The 24990-nt window shown below is 43.9% G+C and overlaps 1 protein-coding gene across 2 annotated transcripts in view; it reads left to right on the forward strand.

Annotated features, from left to right (window-relative positions):
* Positions 1-648: 648 nt before the first annotated feature.
* cracr2b (calcium release activated channel regulator 2B) overlaps positions 649-24990 on the forward strand; it is a 115709-nt gene continuing 91367 nt past the window's right edge. The window contains exon 1 of one of the 2 annotated variants that reach the window (XM_055649689.1): positions 649-1812. The gene's annotated coding sequence lies outside the window, so the exon portion shown is untranslated. The remainder of the gene's footprint in view (positions 1813-24990) is intronic. The other variant, XM_055649688.1, reaches the window with a different exon arrangement.

The raw sequence follows: 24990 nt of genomic DNA on the forward strand, positions 1-24990 counted from the left end.
AGAATATGGGATAGGCCATTTAGAACTGAGATGAGGAAAAGCGTTTTCACCCAGAGAGTTGTGGATTTGTGGAATTCCCTGCCACAGAAGGCAGTGGGGGCCAATTCACTGTATGTATTCAAGAGAGAGTTAGATATAGCTCTTAGGGCTAACAAAATCAAGGGATTCGTGGGGAGAAAGCAGGAATGGGGTACTGATTTTGGATGATCAGCCACGATCATATTGAATGGCAGTCATGGCTCAAGGGGCCGAATGGCCTACTCCTACACCTATTTTCTATATTTCTAACATTGGCCATCCTCCCTCTACACCCTTGGTCCCCATGCAAGTTCCAGACATTCAACATTGACCCTTAATTTGGCTCCACAGATGCTGCTTGACCCACAGAGTACTTCCAGCAAAAAATAAATGACACAAACTGCTGGAGTAACTCAGCTGGTCAAGCAGCGTCTCTGGAGAACATGGGTTGGTGACGTTCCGGGTTGGGATCCTTCTGACTTTCTTCCCGTCTCCAACCAGTTCTTTCAGCGGTTTGTTATCTGCTCCTGCTCGCTTGTGTCACCACAACTATTCACAATTCAGCAATTTAAAACAGTTTAAGTGGTATTCAAATACAAAACTCCACTGCAGATAATGGATGCAAATAATGACAGGGGAAGTGACTGAAGAACTCAAAGAATTATATGTAACTTTATTTCTCTGCAATCCAATTCCTGCAATATGGTTGCTCCAAGGATGTTCATATCTATACAGAAACAAGGAACAGCAGATGCGGGTTTACACAAAAGCACACAAGGTGCTGGAGTAACTCAGCGGGTGGGGCAGCATCTATGGAGAACGTGGATGGGTGACATTTCAGGACCCTCTTCAGACTGGTTCGGGAGGAGGGTATGGGGAAGAAAGCTGGGAGAGAGAAGCAGGACAAATGAGGCACAGGCCAGGAGGGGTTATCTTGGAGGTCAAGACCATTAGGAAGGATTCCCCACCCCCCGCGAACTATTTCAGTATCCTTGTAATTTCATAAGACACCAGTTTGCTTTAACGAGCCATTGAAATGCGCAGTAGCGCAACTGGTCGAGTCCAGGTAACCCGGGTTCGATCCCAGCCCCGGTGCCACGTGGATAAATTAATCTGGCGAATACAACTATGTCAATTCAAATGAGTGCATCGATGGGTGTTTCCGTATTCTAATGACATCTTCAAATGAAAGGTCGTGCCTTAGAATCTGCTTCGCACTTTATACAGGTGGATTGTCATTGACAGGTGCATTGTGCAGGCGCAAATCAGCATCTGAAATGAAAATTTGCAGTTTTTAACAACAGTTTTCAGTGTGCCTTAAAGTACAGTTTCCTGAGAGCAAGGGTTAAAGTACAAAACAAATGTCCCAGTTGCCCTCAGTGCTGGAGAAACAATATTTGTCCTTGGCAGCCAGATTTATGCGGTCCGTTTCAGGAAATTGGCTTCAATAATTTGCTTTGTAAATTGCAAGTTCCTTTTGGAGGAGTTGCGTTCGGGATAGTTTAAGTTTGCAGCAGAGCTGACAACGACTCCCGGCTCTGCCCCACGCATCCGACTACAATAGCATTCGGCTAGTTTTATCCATCCAGTCGGGACGTCGGTTTCACGGTGTGTGTGTGTGTGTGTGATCTCTCTCAACCCCTGCACCTCCGCAGGGCTGTGGAACCCGAGCTGTATTCGCCTGATCGCTTCTGTTTCCCTGTGTCAGTGTGGAAGTATTTCAGCGGGAGCTGCCAACGTGCAAAGTTACACATTCCGGGGATTCCCTGCAAGAACTCAAAGCCAGGATCACAGGTAAGTGTGCATTTAAACTTCGGTCCACATTAAAAGTCTGCAACTTTGAATTATGGATTCAACCATGATAACGTTGTCTCACGACTTTTTTCCCCCTCCCACTGCAACCGTGACAAGAGAATGACGTGAGATGCATCGGGTATTCTTTATACCAAAGCCAACAGTAAACACCATACTTCTGATGGACAGAAGTGTACAAAGTGTATAGAAGTGGGAGGCTTGGATAGAGTGAATGTAGGGAGAGAATATCCATTAGTGGAAGAGCCCAGGACCAGAGGTCAGAACCTCAGAATAAAAGGACATACCTTTAAAAAGATGAGGAGGAATTTCTTTAGTCAGACGGTGGTGAATCTGTGGAATTCATTGCCACAGATGGCTGTGGAGGCCAAGTCAATGGGTATTTTTAAGGTGCAATTGACAGATTCTTGATTAGTAAAGGTGTCAAGAGTTATGGAGAGATGGCAGGAGAATGGGATTGAGAGGGAAAGAGAGAAGAGCCACGATTGAATGGCGGAGTAGACTTGATGGGCCAAATGGCCTAATCCTGCTCCTATAAATTATGAATGTATGAGAATCATGAGAGGAAAAGAACGGGTAGATGCACAGATCCTCTTGCCCAGAGTAGGGGGATCGAGAAAACCAAGGACATAGATTTAAAGTGAGGGGGGAAAGATTTAAGAGGAACTTTTTCACACAAAGGGTGGTGGGTGTATAGAACGAGCTGCCGCAGGAGGTAGTTGAGGGTGGTACTATCGCAATGTTAAGAAACAATTAAAGTATATGGATAGAACAGGTTTCGAGGTATATGGGCCAAACGCAGGCAGATGTGACTAGTGCAGATGTGACATGTTGGTCAGTGTGGGCAAGTTGGGCTGAAGGCCTTGTTTCCATGCTGTATAGCTCTATGACTCTATGACTCCAGAAAAAAGCCTTCAGGACAATGTTCATTGTCGGTGACAAATCTCCTCTGCTTGGGTCCTGGAGATAATGAAGTAGTGCCTTGGTAAATAGGTACCCTGATTTAAAGTGCTACTTATTTGTCGTACCTTTGAAGAATGTAGGATGATGTTATTGAAACATGCAAGCAGGTACTGGGCTTCACAAGGTGAATGCTGGTTTGATGTGTCCTTTGGATGGGACATCTAAAACCTGGGTCCGCAGACTTGATATTAGGTGTCTGCCATATAGGCTTGGGGGTGGGTGGGGGGGGGAAGAACATGTCTTTACTGAGATAGTAACCTAAAGTGGATCTGAGTATCAGTTGTGGTATACAGTGGCTTGCAAAAGTTTTCATACCCCTTGAACCTTTCCACATTTTGTCACGTTACAACCACAAACGTAAATGTATTTTATTTGGATTTTATGTGATAGACCAACACAAAGTGGCGCATAATTGTGAAGTGGAAGGAAAATGATACATGGTTTTCAAATTTTTTTACAAATAAAAAAACTGAAAAGTGTGGCGTGCAAAAGTATTCAGCCCCCTTTACTCTGATACCCCTAAATAAAATCCAGTGCAACCAATTGCCTTCAGAAGTCACCTAATTAGTAAATAGGGTCCACTTGTGTGTAATCTAATCTCAGTATAAATACAGCTGTTCTGTAAAGGCCTCAGAGAGACAGTCAGGGATAAAGTTGTGGAGAAGTTTAAAGCAGGGTTAGGTTATAAAAAAAATATCCCAAGCTTTGAACATCTCACGGAGCACTGTTCAATCCATCATCCGAAAATGGAAAGAGTATGGCACAACTGCAAACCTACCAAGACATGGCCGTCCACCTAAACTGACAGGCCGGGCAAGGAGAGCATCCAAGAGGCCCATGGTAACTCTGGAGGAGCTGCAGAGATCCACAGCTCAGGTGGGAGAATCTATCCACAGGACAATTATTAGTCGTGCACTCCACAAATCGGGCCTTTATGGAAGAGTGGCAAGAAGAAAGCCATTGTTGAAAAAAAGCCATAAGAAGTCCCGTTTGCAGTTTGCCACAAGCCATGTGGGGGACACAGCAAACATGTGGAGGAAAGTGCTCTGGTCAGATGAGATCAAAATTGAAGTTTTTGGCCTAAATGCAAAACGCTATGCGTGGTGGAAAACTAACACTGCACATCACCCTGAACACACCATCCCCACTGTAAAACATGGTGGTGGCAGCATCATGCTGTGGGGATGCTTTTCTTCAGCAGGGACAGGGAAGCTAGTCAGAGTTGATGGGAAGAAGGATGGAGCCAAATACAGGGCAATCTTGGAAGAAAACCTGTTCGTTTGCAAAAGACTTGAGACTTGGGCAGAGGTTCACCTTCCAGCAGGACAACGACCCTAAACATACAGCCAGAGCTACAATGGAATGGTTTAGATGAAAGCATATTCATGTGTTAGAATGGCCCAGTCAAATTCCAGACCTAAATCCAATTGAGAATCTCTGGCAAGACTTGAAAATTGCTGTTCACAGACGCTCTCCATCCAATCTGACTGAGCTTGAGCTATTTTGCAAAGAAGAATGGGCTAAAACTTCAGTCACTAGATGTGCAAAGCTGGTAGAGACATACCCCAAAAGATGCTGCTGCACCCGCTGGGTTTCTCCAGCATTTTTGTGTACCTACCCCAAAAGACTTGCAGCTGTAATTGCAACGAAAGATGGTTCTACAAAGTATTGACTCTGGGGGGCTGAATATTTTTGCACGCCACTTTTCAGTTTTTTATTTATAAACAAATTTGAAAACCATGTAGCATTTTCCTTCCACTTCACAATTATGCACCATTTTGTGTTAGTCTATCACATAAAATCCCAATAAAATACATTTACGTTTGTGGTTGTAATGTGACAAAATGTGGAAAAGTTCAAGGTGTATGAAAACTTTTGCAAGCCACTGTATATTCAATAGAAACAATAATATGGGATTCAAGGGATAGTGTTTAAAGCAGGAACAATGAATTGTATTTGCTGGGCCATACACAAATTGAGCTCTAAGGCAACAAGTCTACCACTGCACCACTGTGTTTGTTTTTGGTGAGGGGGAAAGATTTAATAGGAACCTGAGGGTTATCTTTTTTACACAAAGGATGGTGGATGTGTGGAACAAGTTGCTGGAGGAGTGTTGAAACTTACTATCGCACCAATTATGAAATATTTAGGCAGGTACATGGATAGGTATAGTTAGATGTGGACTAAACGCAGGCAGGTAGGACTAGTGTTTTATTGGGGCGTGTTGGTCGGACTGAAGGGCCTGTTTACACGCTGTACACACGACTATGACAAAAGGACAAAGTGCTGGAGTAACTCAGCAGGTCTGGCACCATCACTGCGGAACAGGGATAGGTGACGTTTTGGGTCGAGGCCTTTCTTCAGACTGAACAAGGGCCTTGACATGAAACATCATCCATCTATGTTCTCTGAGGATGCTGCATGACCCGCTGAGTTACTCCAGCACTTTGTGTCCTTTGGTGTTTAATGCAGTAGAGTGATAAAGATTAACCATTATCTTCAAGAATAGTGGAGCAGTCACGAAGAACCAAATTAATATATCTCATATGAAGGAACAGTAATCTTTTTAATCTGGCTGCAAATGAGACCACTGTTATTAATTGGGTTTTTCACACTTTCATATTCTTTTATACCTTCACTTTCCCTCCAGCCATTCTCTCGTCTCGTTCTTTTTCTTTCTGTTTCCCCTTTTAACCTTTTAGTTATGCTTTCTTTGCTTCTCTCACCACCTTTGGTTGCAAGTGAAGGTGTGTATTCTGGTGCCAGAAATGCCCTCCCCCACATTATGTAACTTTTTCACACAGAGGGCGGTAGGTATTTGGAATGAGGATGTAGTTGAGGCAGGTACGGTAATGACATGCTAAAGGCATTTGGACGTGTACATGGATAGGAAATATTTGGAAGGTTATGGATCAAACGCGGGCTGGTGGGACCAGTGTGGAGGAGGCATCTTGGTTGGCATGGACAAGATCTGAAGGTCCTGTTTCAATGTTGTATGACTCCATGTCTATCCAACTAAAAATGTAATACAAACTATGTGTGATGAATTCATGGGGAATTTTAGATTTGCATGTTTACAGTGGAGAATAAAGAAAACAAGGCATCTAGCCTAGTCACGTTTTTTCCTCTTGCCCGGAAATCTCTCAAAACAATTCTACAGAGTATTAAAGTGAAATGGAGGAAAGCAAGTCCTCATGCTATCTATTTCTAAAATAGTACGGAGTATTATACAGGGACATCGTAACTATTTGAGAATGACATGCAGTTTCAAAATAAGAACTCACCTGTTGTCTCATTCATGAATATACTGTACAGTGCTTGGTTTAGTTTAGTTTAGTTTAGTTTATTGAAACGTGTACCAAGGGACGGTGAAAAGCTTTTGTTGCGTGCTAACCAGTCAGCGGAAAGACAATACATGATTATAAATCGAGCCGTCCACAGTGTACAGATACAGGATACAAGGGAATAAAGTTTAGTGCAAGATAACCTTCAGTAGAGTATGATTAAAGATTGTCCGAGGGCCTCCAATGAATTAAAGATAGTCCGAGGGTCTCCAATGATACTCCAGTGCTTTTAAAGAGCATGACTAGTACTAACAATATTGTTGTTCCCTTTTTATCTATTCCACCTCTCTCACGCGCAAGAACATTCATTTTAGTTTGAAAGAAAGTTTTCTCATAGAAAATTCATAAATTTTCAGTTAAGAATTTTAAAATAAGGATTTACTGAAAGATTTACTGAAATAGTTGGATTTCAGATCCAGGCATTGAGATGTTCTGAAGAATAGTTAGAGAGTCATACAACATGGAAACTAGCCCAGCTTGCCCATGACAACCAAGATGCCCCATCCGCACTAGCCCACCTGCCCGCAATTGACCTACATCCCTCTAAAGCTTTCCTATCGCCGGGGACCCCTGGAGAACAGCTCCGACTGCCGGCCCTGCGGTGTGCGGTGCTTCCGGCTGCAGCGCGGTGGGGACTTTAGATCTTCAACCTGAAGCCGTGGTCTCCGGTGTGGAAGCACCGATTCTGGATTTTCCGGGACTGTACCGGTCTACTCATCTGGACGCCCGCAGCGGCGGCTGCGGAGGGTTGAGGTCCCGACCACGGGGGAAAATGGAGGAGGACTGGCCAAATTTTGTGCCTTCCACGACAGTGATGAATGCTGTGGTGGATGTTTGTGTTAAATTTTTATTGTGTTTTTGTGTGTTCTTTTTTTCATTGTACCGCTGCTGGCAAATTCATTTCACAAGCACTTTATGTGCAAGTGACAAATAAAACTGATACTGATACTGATATTGATATTAATTGATATTGATATCCACGTTCCTGTCCAAATGTTTTTTTTTAATATTGTTATTGTGCCTGCCTCAACTGGCAGCTTATTCCATATACCCACCACTCTCCGTGTGAAGAGGTTGCCCCTCAGGTTTTTATGAAATCTTTCCCCTCTCGTCTTCTGTTGAAAAACGAGTGAGTTTTGTTTCTAGTCTAAGCCAGAAAGAACTAAGCTTGGGAATGAGTGATAATAATTATATACACTCTATCTTAGTCTTTATTTTGAAAGAGGAAGTTCAACAATTATCAGAAGTTTAGAATGCTGTAGCTGTTGCTTCACCTTTAGATTAAAATGTATTCATTAATTAAAACAACAGCAAACTAAATGGTTCAAAAAAAATTGGAACCTGTTTCTGAACTTTTATTTTAAGGTGTGTTGTAAGCAATTCTGACTATTTGCTCACATAGATTTAATCACACATGTATATAGTTTTGGTGACTCATGTTAAATATATGCCTAACGAGTTTCCCAGTTTAGGAATTTGTACCTCTTGAAATCCTCTCTGAAAGATGCACAGCGTAATTTGTATAACACTGTCGACTTGTTAAGTAGCAAATTTTACGGGATCCAAGTAGGATCAAATTTTAATAAATTGTTTAGTGAGTTGCCTGGCAGTGTTTTACCGAAAATTCAACAGGAGTTGCCTAATAGGTGCAGCAGAGGAATGCAGTCATCTGATCTCCAGGAGTGCTTTTACTCTAAATGAGGCGTTTGACATTTCCTTGGCTTATAATTACATCCTGATCTCAAAGCAAACAGTTTTGGACCGAGTATAAGCTGAGAAAGCATCGCCGGGAGACTGATTGTCCGGTTGCTAGGTAACATAAGGCAAGTGGGACATAATGAAATCACCAGCTTGTGTTGGTATGGTGAAGAGCTCACATTTTGCAAACCACTTATTAAAGCAAATCCCATCTGGCCTCCGTTTGTTTTGAATCGGCCACTTTGGGCGCTTGAAAGGCAGGTTAAACATGGTTGATTTCCATAACCTGTTAAGCAGAAACTTATGTAAAGCATTCTAGGCTGTGTTATTCTGTACTCTTATGCTTATATAGTTCATCCATTAAGTTGTCACCTGCTTGCTCTGAGGGTTGTCAACACAATAAAAGTCAAGAGTGTTTAATCATCATATGTCCCGAAATGGAACAATGAAATTCTTACTTGCAGCAGCACGACTAGTTTGGATATTCCCCATTATGTTAAAGGAACATAACTAGTTATAGGATTGAAACAAAGTTTGACTTTAATATGATCAAAAGCAAATGCAAATTCAGTAATAATGTTTGAGTATCAAGGTGTGTGGGGCTAGTTGGAAAGAAAGGGGGAATCCTCTTTACTCCAAGTCCCACTGCACATGGCTGTGTGTACATTTTCAAAGAGACGTAGTTTGTTTTATCATGCATCATAGATGCATAGAGTCATAGTGCAGGGAAACAGGCCCTTTAGTCCAACTAGTCCATGCCGACCAAGAAGATGCCGACTAAGCCAAATCCTATTTGCCCGCGTTTGGCCCCTATCTCACGAAACTTTCCTATCTATCAGTCGATCACCATCTACTGGAGAGAAGGAAGAGAGATCTGGTTTTGATATAATTGGTAAAAACAGACACAAATGTTACTATCCTCTTTTTAGAATTCATTAATTGCAGGCCAGAACAGAATGTGTTGGGCCCAATGCTGGGTTCCCATGGAAGTGAAGTTCCCAATGATAATTAAATCCTTAAGAATGATCATGTGGCATGGTTTACGTTCCATTAGAGTGCTTAAGCAAGAGGGACAAAGCCACAAAGTACTGGAATAACTCAGCGGGTCAGACAGCACCCCTGGAGGACATGGGTAGGTGACGTCTTGGGTCAGGACCCTTCTTCAATCTCAAACACTTGGAACCCACTGTGGATCACTTTGGATTGATAAATCTCTGTATTAGCATTCAATAAACAGAGGATTGTGGCGCCCCTGACACTCCAGAGTTCTGAAGCATATTTTAAAAAGGTTTCGGTATAAAATATGAATGTAAAAGGTCTACGCTCCTGCAGGGATTTTGTGAAGATTTCATCACAATATGTCACGATTTTAAAGAAATCTCTCAATACCTCAAACGCAGCAGCTATCTTCATTTACACAGTATTTCAATACCCGAAGAATCCTTCAGGAAGCATAAGCATAATGGTAAATTGGATTCTGAGACAAATTGGAGAGGGATAAGATTGGTGAAAGGATCACTGGTTTTGCCCATACAATGGATTTTCAGGAAGTCTGATGTTAATACAGAGAGGAACAGACTTGGGGAAGATGGTGTGAAAGATGAGGCCTTGATGATTCAAGTCTGCTCCTTGTCTTTGTTCAAAAGTAAAATTATTCTAAAGAGATGGATGTTTTTATTTCACATCCTGCTCTTGTAGAAATTAAGTGCGAAATGCTTCCAGGGTGACTGCAGCTCCGATTCCAGAATATTCCATGCTTATTAATAGCCAAAAGTGAAGACATAATTGTGTCATAATACCCTCTAGGTATGACAAAGTACTTTACAACCAATAAAGTAACTTCATCGTATACTCGTGTTGATTGTGGAATAAATGTTTCTGTGCTTGGTGTGGATAAGTTGGACCTCAAAATAAGATTGTAGTAGATTCTGCTTAACATAGAAACATAGAAACATAGAAAATAGGTGCAGGAGTAGGCCATCCGGCCCTTCGAGCCTGCACCGCCATTCAATATGATCATGGCTGATCATCCAACTCATTATCCTGTACCTGCCTTCTCTCCATACCCCCTGATCTCTTTAGCCACAAGGGCCACATCAAACTCCCTCTTAAATATAGCCAATGAACTGGCCTCAACTACCTTCTGTGGCAGAGAATTCCACAGATTCACCACTCTCTGTGTAAAAATTTTTTTTCTCATCTCGGTCTTAAAAGATTTCCCCCTTATCCTTAAACTGTGACCCCTTATTCTGGACTTCCCCTACATCAGGAGCAATCTTCCTGCATCTAGCCTGTCCAACCCCTTAAGAATTTTGTAAGTTTCTATAAGATCCCCCCTCAATCTTCTAAATTCTAGCGAGTACAAGCCGAGTCTATCCAGTCTTTCTTCATATGAAAGTCCTGACATCCCAGGAATCAGTCTGGTGAACCTTCTCTGTACTCCCTCTACGGCAAGTATGTATTTCCTCAGATTAGGAGACCAAAACTGTACGCAATACTCTAGGTGTGGTCTCACCAAGACCCTGTACAATTGCAGTAGAACCTCCCTGCTCCTATACTCAAATCTTTTTGCTATGAATGCTAACATACCATTCGCTTTCTTCACTGCCTGCTGCACTTGCATGCCTACCTTCAATGACTGGTGTACCATGACACCCAGGTCTCGTTGCATCTCCCCTTTTCCTAATCGGCCAACATCAAAACATCGCTTTGATCTTTAAAACTCATGTCCTTGTTTTCAAATGCATTTAGTTTAGTTTACTTTAGTTTAGAGATACAGCATGGAAGCAAGCCCTTTGGCCCAACAAGTTTGTGCCGACCAATGATCACCTGTACACTGGGTCTATGTTATCCCACTGCATCCTATGCAATTTACAGAATCTAATTAATCTACAGACTTGCACGTTTTGTTAGATGAGGGAGGGAAGCGGAGCAGCCGGAGAAACCCACCCGGTCACAAGGAGAACGTGCAAACTCCATGCAGGCAGTACCCGCTGTCAGGATTGAAATTGGGTCTCCGGCTCTGTAAGGCAGCAACTCCATCACTGCGCCACTGTTCTGCCCCCTTCTTAAATGGCCTGATACCTCTCTTCCTCTCGAATCTCCACCTTCAAAGGTAGCTGCTCCCCTACAGTTCTGGACTCCAGCACGTCCCCAGATTATATCACCCCATCATCAGTGGTGATGCCCTCAGCTGCCAGGCCTTGTCTGGAAAGCACTTCCACACTCTCGCTCTCCACCACTGTGGCTTTTTTCCCCTTATTTTGTTCCACACAACTTACAACTGTGATCAGGTCCTAAGGACGCCTGCCCTGCTTTCTCTTTAGGTAACTCAGGTCTTTGTTGCTTTGAAATAACTTTTGCTACAGTAAATGGAATTGCAGTTGCCATTGTCACATACTGGCTAGCTCTCTGATAGTGTTGCCCTGAAATGAATTAAAACAGCACTGTCTCTCTTCTTTCTTTATCTCCCTCCCTCTCTCACATTCACACTCCCACTCTCACTCTCTCTTACTCTCTCATACTTACCCTCTCACTCTAACACTCTTTCTCTCTCTCTCATTCTCATTCACTCTCCCACTTTCACTCCCTCTCACTCTCACACACTATCACTCTCTCACACATGCTCTCTCTCACTCTCACTCTCACTCTCACTCTCACTCTCACACTCTTTTTTATTCTGTCTCTCACTCATTCTCTCTCACTCGTTCTCACTCTGTCCCACTCTCAATCCCTTTCACTCTCTCACACTCACACTCACACTCACACTCACACTCACACTCACACACTCTATGACTGTCAACGGTAGTTAAGCTATGAGGTAAAAGGGATAAGAGAAGAAAGCTCACACTCTGAGAGTTGTGCAGCCTTGAAACTGCCTGAAAGAATGGAGGAGATTGAAGCCATAGATACATTTAAATATATACTTGACAAGTATAAAATGTTGCGATATGTGTGGCTATGGTCAAAGAGCTGGAATGTGAGAATAGCCTAAATGCTCTTAGAAACAAAGAACTGCAGATACTGATTTATACCAAAAATAGACACAAAGTGCTGGAGTAATTCAGCGGCTCAGGCAGCATCTCTGCAGATAAGGAATGGGTGACGTTTCGGGTCGAGACCCTTCTTCAGACTAATGCCAGGGGAGAGGGTGGTACAGAGACAAAATGTAGTCGGAGCCAGTAAGAGTCCGCCCACTCCCCTGATATCCGTCTGAAGAAGGGTCTCGACCCGAAACGTCACCCATTCCTTCTCTCCTCAGATGCTACCCCTCCCGCTGAGTTACTCCAGCATTTTGTGTCTATCTTCGATTTAAACTAACATCTGCAGTTCTTTCCTGCACACTTGAATGCTAAAAGTTGTTCCTGCCTTACTGCTTGTAGCTATGAAGCATGAGGGGAGCACATCGCTCGCTGCTGGTGTGATAAGTGAAGATGATAGTCACTCATGTAGAAACAATATCTTGGTCGGTCAGAGGTTTCTCAGGCTTGGAGAGTGGTTGTATTAAATTATCTTGCTGTGGGAGATGAAGGAACTTATTTAATTGTTCATGAGAACAGTGCAGGGAGCACAGTTCATATAATAAGGTGCTGAGAACCGACTATTCAGTGCCCATCGCACTGAAGTCCTTTTAAGTCCTTTTAAATTTTAATGGTGGACCAGATGCATTCACTTTGACATCAATATTCTGTGTCATGTTTGAAAATGTCTCCACCGCTGCTGATCTTGACCTTAAAGGGACAATGCCCTCCCTGGACAAGGGCTTTTGTCCTTTCCACAAGCCTGCAGAGATAGGGAGAGTGGGCATCGCCTGCCGTGCCACTAATGGCCCTTCTCTTTGGAAACCATTTAGTTTCCCCTGTGATGGGGATCAATAAATGGCAGCTGCCTGCAAGGCCTTTTTTTTAAAGGATCCCCAAACATAAGGCTGCACTTAACTTGGGGCCTGCTTGCCTGTGGTCAGTCAGACAGTGTTCATAGGCTGTGGTTTGCTTTGCATCTATCTTTCTCTCTCAGTTCCTTTCTAATTCCATGTGACCTTGAAATTATACAGCATCGTAAGAGACCAATTCAATCTATCAAGTTTGTGGCAGCGTATTAATCAAACTATTAAATTAGTTCTGTACTCAGTTCTTTTGGATAGAAACATCATTAGAACATGGAGCATAGAACAGAACAGCACAAGAACAGCCCGCAATGTCCGTCCCTTGCGGAAGCAATTAAGGTACATAGATAGGACAGGTTTGGATGGATATGGCCCAAATGTAGACAGGTGGGAGCAGTGTTAATGGGTCATGTTGGTCGGTGTGGGCAAGTTGGGACAAAGGGCCTGTTTCCATGCTGCATGACTCTAGGATTCTAAGTCCATGCTAACCATTTATCCAAACTAAATTCATAAAAATGATTTCTCTTGACCTACTGAGTTGCTCCATCACTTTGTGTTCTTCTTTGTAAATCAGCATCTGCAGTTTATTGATTCTACTGAGTAAAAGATTGCAGTTTAATCGCATGGATGGACAGCTGCATTAGATACTAATTTTTGCTTGAGTTTTTGAACCCACTTGAAAGCCATTCATCATATAGTCATAGAGAGTCACAGAGTGATATAGTGTGGAAACAGGCCCTTTGGCCCAACTTGCCCACACCGGCCAACAATGTCCCAGCTACACTAGTTCCACTTGCCTGCGCTTGGTCCATATCCCTCCAAACCTGTCCTATCCATGTACCTGTCTAGCTGTCTCTTAAACGATGGGATAGTCCTAGCCTCAACTACCTCCTCTGGCAGCTTGTTCCATATAACCACCACCCTTTGTGTGAAAAAGTTACCCCTCGGATTCCTATTAAATCTTTTCCCCTTCACCTTGAACCTATGTCCTCTGGTCCTTGATTCCCCTACTCTGGGCAAGAGACTCTGTGCATCAACCTGATCTATTCCTCTCATGATTTTGTACACCTCATCCCCCTCATCCTCCTGCGCTCCATTTAATAGATACCCAGCCTACTCAATTTCTCCCTATAGCTCACACCCTCTAGTCCTGGCAACATCCTCGTAAATCTTTTCAGAACCCTTTCAAGCGTGACAATATCTTTCCTGTAACATGGTGCCCAGAACTGAACACGATATTCTAAATATGGTCTCACCAACGTCTTATGCAACAGCAACATGACCTCCCAACTTCTATACTTAATACTCTGACTGATGAAGGCCAAAATACCTGTGGAGAAGGGGAAGCAGCACAATATGATATCTGATCTTGTTCATGCCTATATGATGCCAAGACCTTCATCTACTGTGATCAATCTCATCGTAATCCACATCCCTCATTCCCTGCATATCCGTGTTAGTGGCAACAGGTTTAAAATATTGCAAAAAAACACTGAAATATATATATGTGGAATTGTGGAGAAGGGGAAGCAGTGCAATATGATATCTGATCTTGTTCATGTGGAAAGGATTGTGATTTTGATTTGCTACACTCATCCATCTTGTCTGGGGCAGCATAGTGGCGCAGGTTCGATCCTGACTACGGGTGCTGACTGTATGGAATTTTTATGTTCTCCCTGTGACTGCATAGGTTTCTCCGAGTGTTCTGGTTTATCCCACACGGCAAAAACATACAGGTATGTAGGTTAATTGGCTTCTGGAAATTGTAAATTGTCCCTAGTGTTTAGGATAGTGCTAGTGTTCGGATGATCGCTAGTCTGCACGGACTCAGTGGACTGAAGGGTCTGCTTTTGCGTTGTATCTCTAAAGTCTAAAGTTTAAAGTTAAAGTCGGCCTTTTCATGTGACCTTGTGGCCTGAGAGATACTTTCAGTTTGCAAGAGAAATTCTAAATCAACCTAATTTATTCAAGGTAGTCAAACCCCTAAAGGTAAATGATCTTCAAATGTTTAAAAATTGACATAAATGGCTGGAGTAACTCAGCAGGTCAGGCAGCATCCCTGGAGAAAATGGAGAGGCGACGTTTCAGCTCGGGACCCCTTTTCAAACTGATTGTGGGGAAGGGGAAGGGATAGAAAGCTGGGGGAGAGAAGGGGCAGGACAGAGAGCATGGCTGGTAATGGATGAACACAGATGAGGGGGTTGTTGGATAGGCAGATGGTTGGACAAAGTCCAGCGATGAAAAGACGGATGCGGGCCCGAGAGGATAAATTGTTGTGAATTGTTAAGTTCAGGGATAGAAAAGTTGTGAATTGTGTATCGAATGCAAAGGTACCAGGGGGGAGGGGGAGGGGGGGGGGGGAAACAAATCTAAGGTCAGCCAGGTTTCAGGGGGTGGAGGGAGAGGGAGGGAGGAGGACGAGATTGTTGTGGGTTAGTTAATTAAAATTGGGAAAAATATCTTTGTCCCCAATGAGCACGTGTATATATATATATATATATATGTGACTCATAATCTGGAAGAGAAGGCATGACGTGCGGTTACTTAAAGTCTGTTGCCAGAGAGTGCAGTTTGTTGACTATTTGGGAGGAGCCCTTCATTCTTGTTCATTTAGAATTCATCCCCAAAGAAAAATATTTAGTGGGCAAACATCAGTAACATGCAGCCTTCAGCACGGTGTCTAAGTCCAAGAGCAGGTGAACATGCTCAACCCTCCAGTTCTCCAGCTCCCCTCTCCCAAACCTAGAGCCCAAGCAGCTGATCCCTGAGAGCAAGAGCTGGTCTAAAGGCCAAACACTGGAATGATAACACACTCATTATTCCAGTTCCAGCCTGGTGAAGATTCTTAAAATATTAAAGCATTTACCAGTTTGTGTTTTTATTTCCCCCTCTTCTGTGACTTTGTGAAAAGGTTGGTGGAAAAGGGGCAGAGAGGGGTTGACGTAGAATGGGCAGCTAGATTTTAGTTGTGGGCAGACAAATGAACACCTTTAATGAATGAAGTGATGGTCATGTTGATATTTTGGGCGGATGAAACGGAATTGGTAATGCCAATAACATTTATGTTCTTACCTGGCAGCTTGCTCGGAACTTGGACTCTTTATGTGTTGGAAGTAACTGGAGATACTGGTTTAAATCGAATATAGACACAAACTGGTGGAGTAACTCAGCGGGACGGGCAGCATCACTGGAGAAAAGGAATGGGTGATGTTTCAGTATTCAGTCTGAAGGGTTTCGACTTGAAACATCTCCCAATCCCCCTCTCCAGAGATACTGCCTGTCCCGCTGAGTTACTCCAGCATTTTGTGTCTAGCTTGGACTATGTACATTGGTAATGTTCATTTCTTTCTCTCTGTCTCTGCCTCTGACTATGTCTGTAATTGTCTGTCTGTCTGTCTGTCTGTCTGTCTGTCTGTCTGTCTGTCTGTCTGTCTGTCTCCATCTCTGTCTGTCATTGTCTGTCTACCTCTGTCTCTGCTTCAGGCCTTGCTTTTGTCTCTGTCTGCATGTGTGTGTGTCTGTGTCTGTCTCTGTCCATCTCTGTCTGTTTGTCTGGGTCTGTCTGTCATTGTCTCTGTCTCTGCTTCAGTCTCTGCTTCTGTGTTTGTCTGTCTCTGTCTGTCTCCATCCCTGTCTGTCCATCTCTGTTTTTCAGTCACTGTTTCTGTCTCTGTTTGTTGCTGTTTCTGTTTCTTTCTTTCGTTCTATTATGTTTCTATTTCTATTCTCTCATTCATTCTCTGTAGCTCTTAAGCTTGAATGCTGAGCGAATCATTACTGCCTTAAAAAAAGACCAAATGTGAAACTTTTCCTCCACGCCAGTTACAAGAATAAGTAATGTGTCAGTAAAATGGTGACATGTCATGGTACGTACTGTAACATTTGGTTGGAAAACCTTCTGTTGCCTGAATGTATGAGACACACAAACTCTTTGTAATAGTTTATCTTGGTTAAGGGGCTGCTTCTGGTTTCTGCGGTATCCACTGCTTATTCAAGAAGTTTTATGTAAGTGTGGCAGTGCTGGGTGACCTTGCAACATATTGTGTCGCATTTCTTCATGGGGTCAGCTGCATATTTTTCTGTACCATCAAAACTGGTATTAGATGACTTGGGAAACACTAGGAAAACTAATGGCTCTTTTCAATCTTACAAGTAAAGTGTTTGCGGTCTACGGGCGCTGTCTGTACGGAGTTTGTACATTCTCCCTGTGACCTGCGTGGATTTTTTCCGAGATCTTCGGTTTCCTCCCACACTCTAAAGACATACAGGTATGTAGGTAAATTGGCTTGGTGAATGTAAAAATTGTCCCTAGTGTGTGTAGCATAGTGTTAATATGCGAGGATTGTTGATCGGCGCGGACTCGGTGGACCGAAAGGCCTGTTTCCGCGCTGTATTGCTAAAACTGAGAATGGATGCCAATAAAGTTTGGTGAAAGATGATGGGCAAATGAGTGCACAAATGCAGCTGAACCATGGAGGACTGATGGTGGAAGGAAGATGGTGTGGGCTTTGCCAGATGTTGCACTCAGGGTCAGGAGTCGAGTGTTACGAGTGTTTAATTGTCATCTGTACTGACAATGTGGCTCAGTTACTGGCTGAGTTATTTGTCTACAGTAACATATCACGTGTGTGCATGCAATGTGCACCAGGAAGAAACCACGTACAGGAATAGTTTTTGGCTTCAGTCATTAGCCCCCACCATTAGTGACTGCTTTTGAGTCAGAGTTTGGGAGTGCAACATCATTTTCGAGGCCTTAAAGGCAAAATGGAACCAGCACAGTAGGGAGTGAGTGGCTCTACTCTACTCCACTGCCAGAGATACACTTCTGCACAACACTGCACTACACTGCACTGCACTGCCAGAAGTTCTGTACTCCACTGCACTGCACTCCACTGCACTCTGCACTCTACTCTACTCCACTGCCAGAGATGCTGCACTACACAGCACTGCACTGCCAGAGATGCTGCGCTTCTCTACACTGCCACACGTACTGCACTCCACTGCAAAGATACCACACTTGCCGAGATACTGCACTGCCAGGAGTACTGCACAGCACTGCCAAATATACTGCACTACAGAAGTGCGGCCAGAGGCACTGCACTCCGCTCTACTGCACAACTGCATTGCCAGCGATGCTGCGCGACATTGCCTAACATATACTGCACGACTGAAATTCTGCACTCCACTGCACTGGTGGGACTCCACACTCCAGTCTCAGAGGTGCCGCACTCCACTTTACTGCTGGGGGTGTTCTCTGGAAAAAAAACCCCCAATAAACCAATGTTTCCATTTATTCTTTCAAATAAATGATCCATGCCACAGCTATGAGGAGTTATTGTTGATGTTCTTCTGCCCATGTTGATCCCTTACACAATGTCACCGAGAACAAATGTTCACATTGTCCTTTGCCAGAGCTTGCCGTGCTGCCTAACCTCTTACTGTATCACAGAATAGACTCCAAAATTCTGGAGAAAATCTGGAGAAAACAAATCCTTTTTCTCCAGAGGCGATGCCTGACCGGCTGAGTTACACCAGCACTTTGTTTCTGTCTTCTGTATAAACTATCATTTGCTGTTCCATTCGACACACTCCTACTGCATCACACTGACTCCACTTCAGAAGTGTTTCATTGCCTGCTAACTGCTTGGGAACATTTGAAGAATTACACGAAAGGTACCATATCAAAGCTGGGACATACACAAAATGCTGGAGTAATTCACCGGGACAGGCAGCATCACTAGAGGGTGATGTTTCATGTCGAGATCCTTCTGTCGAGCCCGCTGTTGTTCACACTGCTCACACATGACTGTGCTGCCAGATTCAGGGACAATAAGATCATAAAATTCGCGGATGACACTACAGTGGTGGGACTCATCAGTGGAGATGACGAATCAATGTACAGGGAGGAAGTAGAACAACTGGTGGACTGGTGCGGCAAAAATAACCTAGAATTGAATGTCGACAAAACTAAGGAGATGGTTGTCGATTTCAGGAGGGCGCAGCCAAAGCATACACCGCTCAACATCAGTGGCACTGCAGTGGAGAGAGTGGAGAGCATTAAGTTCCTCGGTGTGCAAATTACGGACAGCCTCGCCTGGTCCAGGAACACCACTGGGACCGTCAAACGGGCCCATCAGCGACTGCACTTCCTGAGGAAACTAAAACAGGTCTCACTCCCCACCAACATCCTCAGGACTTTCTACAGGGGCACGGTGGAGTCTGTACTCACGTACTGCCTAAATACGTGGTACTGCACCTGCAACTGCTCGGACAGGAAGGCTCTGCAGAGGGTAGTGAGGGGAGCAGAGAGGATCATTGGCGTCTCCCTACCCTCGGTACAAGAACTGTTCCAGAGCCGCTGTCTGAAGAAAGCTCAGGGAAGAAAGCTCAGGGAATTGCTAAGGACAAACTGCACCCCCTCCACATACACCTGGATCTCCTGCCATCAGGCAAGAGATATCGAAGCATCAAAGCCCGGACTACAAGACTGCTAAACAGCTTCCTACCACAGGCTGTGAGGCTGCTAAACAGTCACTCTGTACTCACAGTCACTTAATTCTGCGGCTGGCACGGACACTTTAATAACTGGCACTGGCCACTCAAATCAGCGGCCCCGGACATTTTTTATGATTGGTTTATTGTATTTTAACATTGTGTTTTTACCTGCTTTTAACTATTTATACTGTTCCATCAGGGACTGGATTGTTTTTTAGTGTTATTATGTGTGAAGTGTTTTAAATTTCATGTGCGATGCTCCGCTATTCACTGGGAAACGTCTTTTCATTTTGCACTGTACAACTGTTGCTTGCAAGATGACAATAAAGGTTGATTGATTGATTGATTGATTGATTCTGCAGGTTTAGTTCCTTATTCATGGGGCGGTACAGTATTACTGCAGGATGTCTGGCTGGGGAATACACAGCTGAAGCCATATTATCTCCTAAACTCCAAAAACAAATTCATCAGAACCTGGAAAATCGCCAGCAAATATTAATCATTAAATATCTGGAGTCTCCCACAGATCCCGACCCAAAACGTCACCCGCCCTTTCTCCAGAGATGCTGCCTGGCCCTCAGCCAGAGTTACTCCAGCACTCTGTGTCTATTTTTGGTATAAACCTTCATCTGCAGTTCTTTGTTTCTACTTAGAACAGTACAGCACAGGAACAGGCCTTTCCAGGAACAGGCTGAGACTATGTGTACTTTGCTCTGGGTGCTCTGGTTTCCTCCCACAATTTAAAGATGTTATGGTAGGTTAATTGTTTACTGTGAATTCTCCATTAGTATAAGTACCAAAGGGTACATTGATCAGTGGAGATAAATCTCTTGAAATGATGAATACTGAAAAGAAGACATCACCTTAATGACTCATTCTTAGCTTTCAAATCGTTTGGAGAAACAACAGTTCAGAACCTTCAATAACACCGCAAGCCCTTTAAATATGATTAATGGGATTTTCTGCTTGCTTTCTGTCATTCTCGAGTCCCTTATTAATGGATATATGTCATCGCCTGGGGAGCACAGAAAAAGATGACCCGTCATTCAGGAAGCTAGAAGGCATACACTAGGACTTCGGATGACAACAATTGCAAGTCCAAACATACACGTACAACCTTGGAGCAAAAGATCAATAATGGTGTTCCAATTACTAACTATATCCAGCGAGACATAGAGCCACCCAGTGTGGAAACAGGCCCTTTGGCCCAACTTTCCCACACTGACCAACATGTCCCATCTACACTATTCCCACCTGTCTATGTTTGACCCATATTCCCCTAACTCTTCCTAACCATGGACTTGTCTAAATATTACTTAAACGTTGTGGTAGCACTTACTACAGCAGTTTGTTCCATACACCCATCACCCTTTAATAGTAAGATTAAACGAGAACTTACCAGTTTGAAGTTTGATCTGTATTTTATGAGGAGTTACGATGAGGGATTACGTGAAGAAGCCCGCCAGGACGCATGCGTGCCATTCTTCAAAGCAGCGGTGTGAAATCACAGATAACTGTAATGACTAAACATAGTAAGATTAGAGAAGAGATACCAGTTAAGTATATGATCAAGGGTGGGAGCGGAGGGCACGTAATCCCTCATCGTAACTCCTCATAAAATACAGATCAAACTTCAAACTGGTAAGTTCTCGTTTAATCTTACTATTTTACTTCGGAGTCACGTGAGTGACTACGTGAAGATTTTAAAGCTCTGTTATTTCATGCCGTGGAAACGAGTCACGTCTGCATGCATCACGTCTGCCTTGATGACTGTAGGAGGAATTGTGTTAACATAATTTGGACATGAATTCGACATTGAAATCATAAAATTTGTTAACACATGTTCTTCACTGCTGTTGTTGCACTGGTGTCTGGATTTTCGGTTTGGTTGGCGTTGGAGGTCCCCGCATCTCCCAAGAAGGCTGGCCTGGGCCATGGCCTAAAAAAGACTCGTGTTTTGAGTACCGGCCTTCGAGCTTTCACCAGTTCTGCTGGTGGGTGCGTAGGGGTGCTGTCTTTGGCTGTAGTGGGTTTTTGTTGGATCCCTTTTATTAGTCAAAGGGTTTTTGCTTCCTCATCGAGCTCCTTGACTTGCTTCGATAGGTTGCCTCCAAACAATAGTATTGGTGGTTTTGTGGTCTCAGGTTTGCACAGTCCCGCAAATTTTGGGTTTAGTGTGGGTTGAATGGCACTCTCCTGATGTTATTTATTTCATGTTGAGTGTTGCAGAGTAATGCCAATGCATCTTGTTGGTCCTGGGACATGTCCTTGTCATCCACTGTACGGGCAAATGCTGTTATCCCTGCTGTTAGGAGTTTCAGTACTTTTTGTAATTTGACGTCCATACTTCTGACTCCTGTTCCAATGTGTTTCCATATACAGGTATTTACTATTGAAACATTCAGGGATATGCAGTTGCCCGGTGCCAGGTGTCTTGATGTGGTGTCCAGTACAGCCTGTTCTTGTAACTGGTTTAGAGACATATAGTCTATACTGGCAGCTAGCTTTGGCTCCAGATTTAGACCAGTCTGGTCTGGCTGTATGAAATTGGACACCATGTCCAGAGGTTCTCGCGTTCCTGCACCCCTTGCACACTTGTCTTTCCTTCTGTGGACCCCTCTTCTAGGTCAGCCCAGAACTGACCCGGAGTGCTCCCCTCTGATGAGGTAGAAGCACTGTGCAGCCCTTCAAGTGGTACTGCTGTGGGTTTATCATAGGGCCCACAGTGACCCGACTCCATCTCCCGGAGTCTGTCACGTTGGAGCAAATGCTCCACACACCGCTCCATCCGGCTCCAGCGCTCTCGGTCGCTGGCCGCCCGCGGTTGTTCAAAGTCGGACTCCTCTGAGTCCACGACCTTGTTTGTTTTGTGTCTAGCCTTACCGCCCGGCTGCGTGGATCTGGCTGGTGCGGAGGTGACATCGGGCACAGCTGATCCCACTATCGGTGATCCCAGTGCCGCTGGCTGCTGCTGGCTGCCCGCTGCTCCGCGGTCCTCCCTCACCAGCTTTGTCGCAGCCCTTGTCTTCTTTGTTTTGTCCATGTTCCCACCTGTAGTTGGAAATGGAAACAAAAAAGACCGCAGAGTAAACTCTTACCTGCAAGTTGCGGCTTTCAAAACTGCCGCTGCGGGGGAACGTCTGTCCACCGTGTCTGACTTTTCGCAATGCGTGTAGCGATATGGCACGCATGCGTCCTGGCGGGCTTCTTCACGTAGTCACTCACGTGACTCCGAAGTAAAATGATAAATATACCCCTCAGTTTCCTATTAAATCTTTCCCCCTCACCTTAAACCTATGTCTTTTAGTTCTTGATTCCCCTACTTTGGGCAAGAGACTCCGTGTGTCTACCCAATCTATTCCACTCATGATTGTGTGTGGAAATGTGTCTAAAAAGATTACATTCCCTGTTGACGGTGGGTACACAATTGTATCATATGGTGGCTGAATGGATGTCAGCCATTTGATTAAATTTAAGTGACAGTGCATGTTTCGAAGTGTGTGAAATAAGTTGCAATATAGAGAACCATTATATAATAACATGAGCTACTGTTATGGGCCAGGAAGGCTCCCCACCTGAAACATAGCTTATCCATGTTTAGTTTAGTTTAGAGATACAACATGGAAACAGGCCATTCGACCCACCGAGTGCATGCTGGCCATCGATCACCGGTTCACACTAGTGCAATGTTATCCCATTTTTCCACTCCCTTCACACTGGGGGCAATTTACAGAGACTAATTAACTTTTTTTGCATATCTTACATTTATTTGTTCTATATCTCTCTACGTCACAGTCTATATCTCCCATTTCCTTTCCCAAGACTCAGTCTGAAGAAGTGTCTCAACCCGAAATTTCACCTATTCCTTTTCTCCAGAGATGCTGTCTGACCCGCTGAGTTACTCCAGCTTTTTGTGTCAACCTGCAAACCCGCTTGTCTTTGGGATGTGAGAGGAAGCTGGGGCACCCGAAGGAAACCCACGCGGTCACACAGGGTGAAAGTTCAAAACTCTGCGCAGACAGCACCCGAGGTCAGGACTGAAACGCAGCGACTGCCAGCTTCGCTGCTGAGTTACTCCAGTACTTTGTGCTTTTTTTTTTTGTAAACTAGCAATCCTTGTGTCTGCAGGGAACAAATGTCTAGAAGGAAAGATAAGCTGTTCTGTCTTTTCTATATATCTTGTCGCTGGGGAATCATTTTTAAGAAAGTTGTTTCTGTGTATCTAAATTGTTCCATTGACTTTATATACTTTACTACTCCATGCAGTTCCTAAGTAAATATACACTCCTCTATCTCAAAGAACTTTTAATTACTGGAACTGCAGTGTAATTATCATGTGATGCCACATGATCGTGATTAATAGTTCATGTTAAAATACCTTTGACAATGGGCCCTCGGGTTTCCTCTCACATTCCAAAGACAATGTAAATTGCCTCTTGTGTGCAGGGAGATGATTCGAAGGTGGGATAGCATAGAATTAGTGTGAATGTGTGATCGATGGACCGAAGGGGCTGTTTCCATACTCTATCTTTCAATTCAATTCAATTCATAATAGCACTTGACAAAAGCAAAATGATGTAAATGGAAAAATTCCATAATAAAAGGTTGTAGGTTCATTCCCATCGGTAAATTGTAAATTTATACATTAAACTTTTGAGATACAGCGTGGAAGCAGGCCCTTTGGCCCACTGAGTCTGTGCCAACCAGCGATCACCCCGTACACTAGCACTATCCTACACACTAGGGACAATTTACAATTTGCAGAAGCCAATTAACCTACAAACCTGTACGTCTTTGGAATGTGGGAGGAAATAGGAGCACCCGGAGAAAAAACGTGCCGTCACAGGGAGAAAGTACAAACTTCATACAGACAGCACCCGTAGCCTGGATCGAACACAGGTCTCTGGTGCAGTAAAGCAGCAATTCTACCGCTCCGCCAATGTGCTGCCTTCATTCCCTGTCCCTGGCGTGTAGGATAATGCTGGTGTACGAGGTGATCGATGGTTGGTGTGGACTCGGTGGGCTGAAGGGCCTGTTTCCACACTATCTCTAAAGGCTGAAGGCTAAAATTCTAAATACACTCAGCAACCAGGCGACCTTAATGGAGAGGGGAACAGAGTTGCTGTTTAAGATTGTTGACTTTTTATTCTAATCAATCATTACCCTGAAATGTAAACTCGGATCTCCATGCCAAAGTTGTCTGATGTGCTGGGAATGTTCCATTTTAAAAGCACCTGACAGACGTCCTGCCTCTCCATAAGAACCAGCATAAGCAGGTCATTTGAAGATGATGTGTTTTTTGTACACCAACTGCCCTGTATACATTTACACTTCCCACATGAGTGGTCGTCAACTTAAACCAACAGCAAGGAATACGAGAAGCATTGACCTATTGCATTTTGATAGTGTGTTTGCAAAGATTCAAAATTGGAAGTTGCTTTGGGGTTGGGTGGGTGGAAGAGGGTAGACTTTGGTCAGTTAAGAATCTTCCAGCTTTCTTTCCCCACTCCACCCCCCACAATCAATCTGAAGAAGGCCCCCGACACGAAACATCACCTATCATGTTCTCCAGAGGTGCTGCCTGACTCGCTGAGTTACTCCAGCACTTTGTGTCTTTTTTTTGAAAACCAGTATCTGCAGTTTAGTTTAGTTAAGTTTTGAGATGCAGCTTGGAAACACTGCGATTAACATTTAAAAGCCTTTCTATGGAAGGAGAATGAATTTTATTCTGTGTTTAGTTTAGATTTTCAGCATGGAAACGGATCTTTCGGTCGA

Source organism: Leucoraja erinacea, chromosome 18, assembly GCF_028641065.1.
Source record: "Leucoraja erinacea ecotype New England chromosome 18, Leri_hhj_1, whole genome shotgun sequence".
Taxonomy (NCBI): Eukaryota; Metazoa; Chordata; class Chondrichthyes; order Rajiformes; family Rajidae; genus Leucoraja; species Leucoraja erinaceus.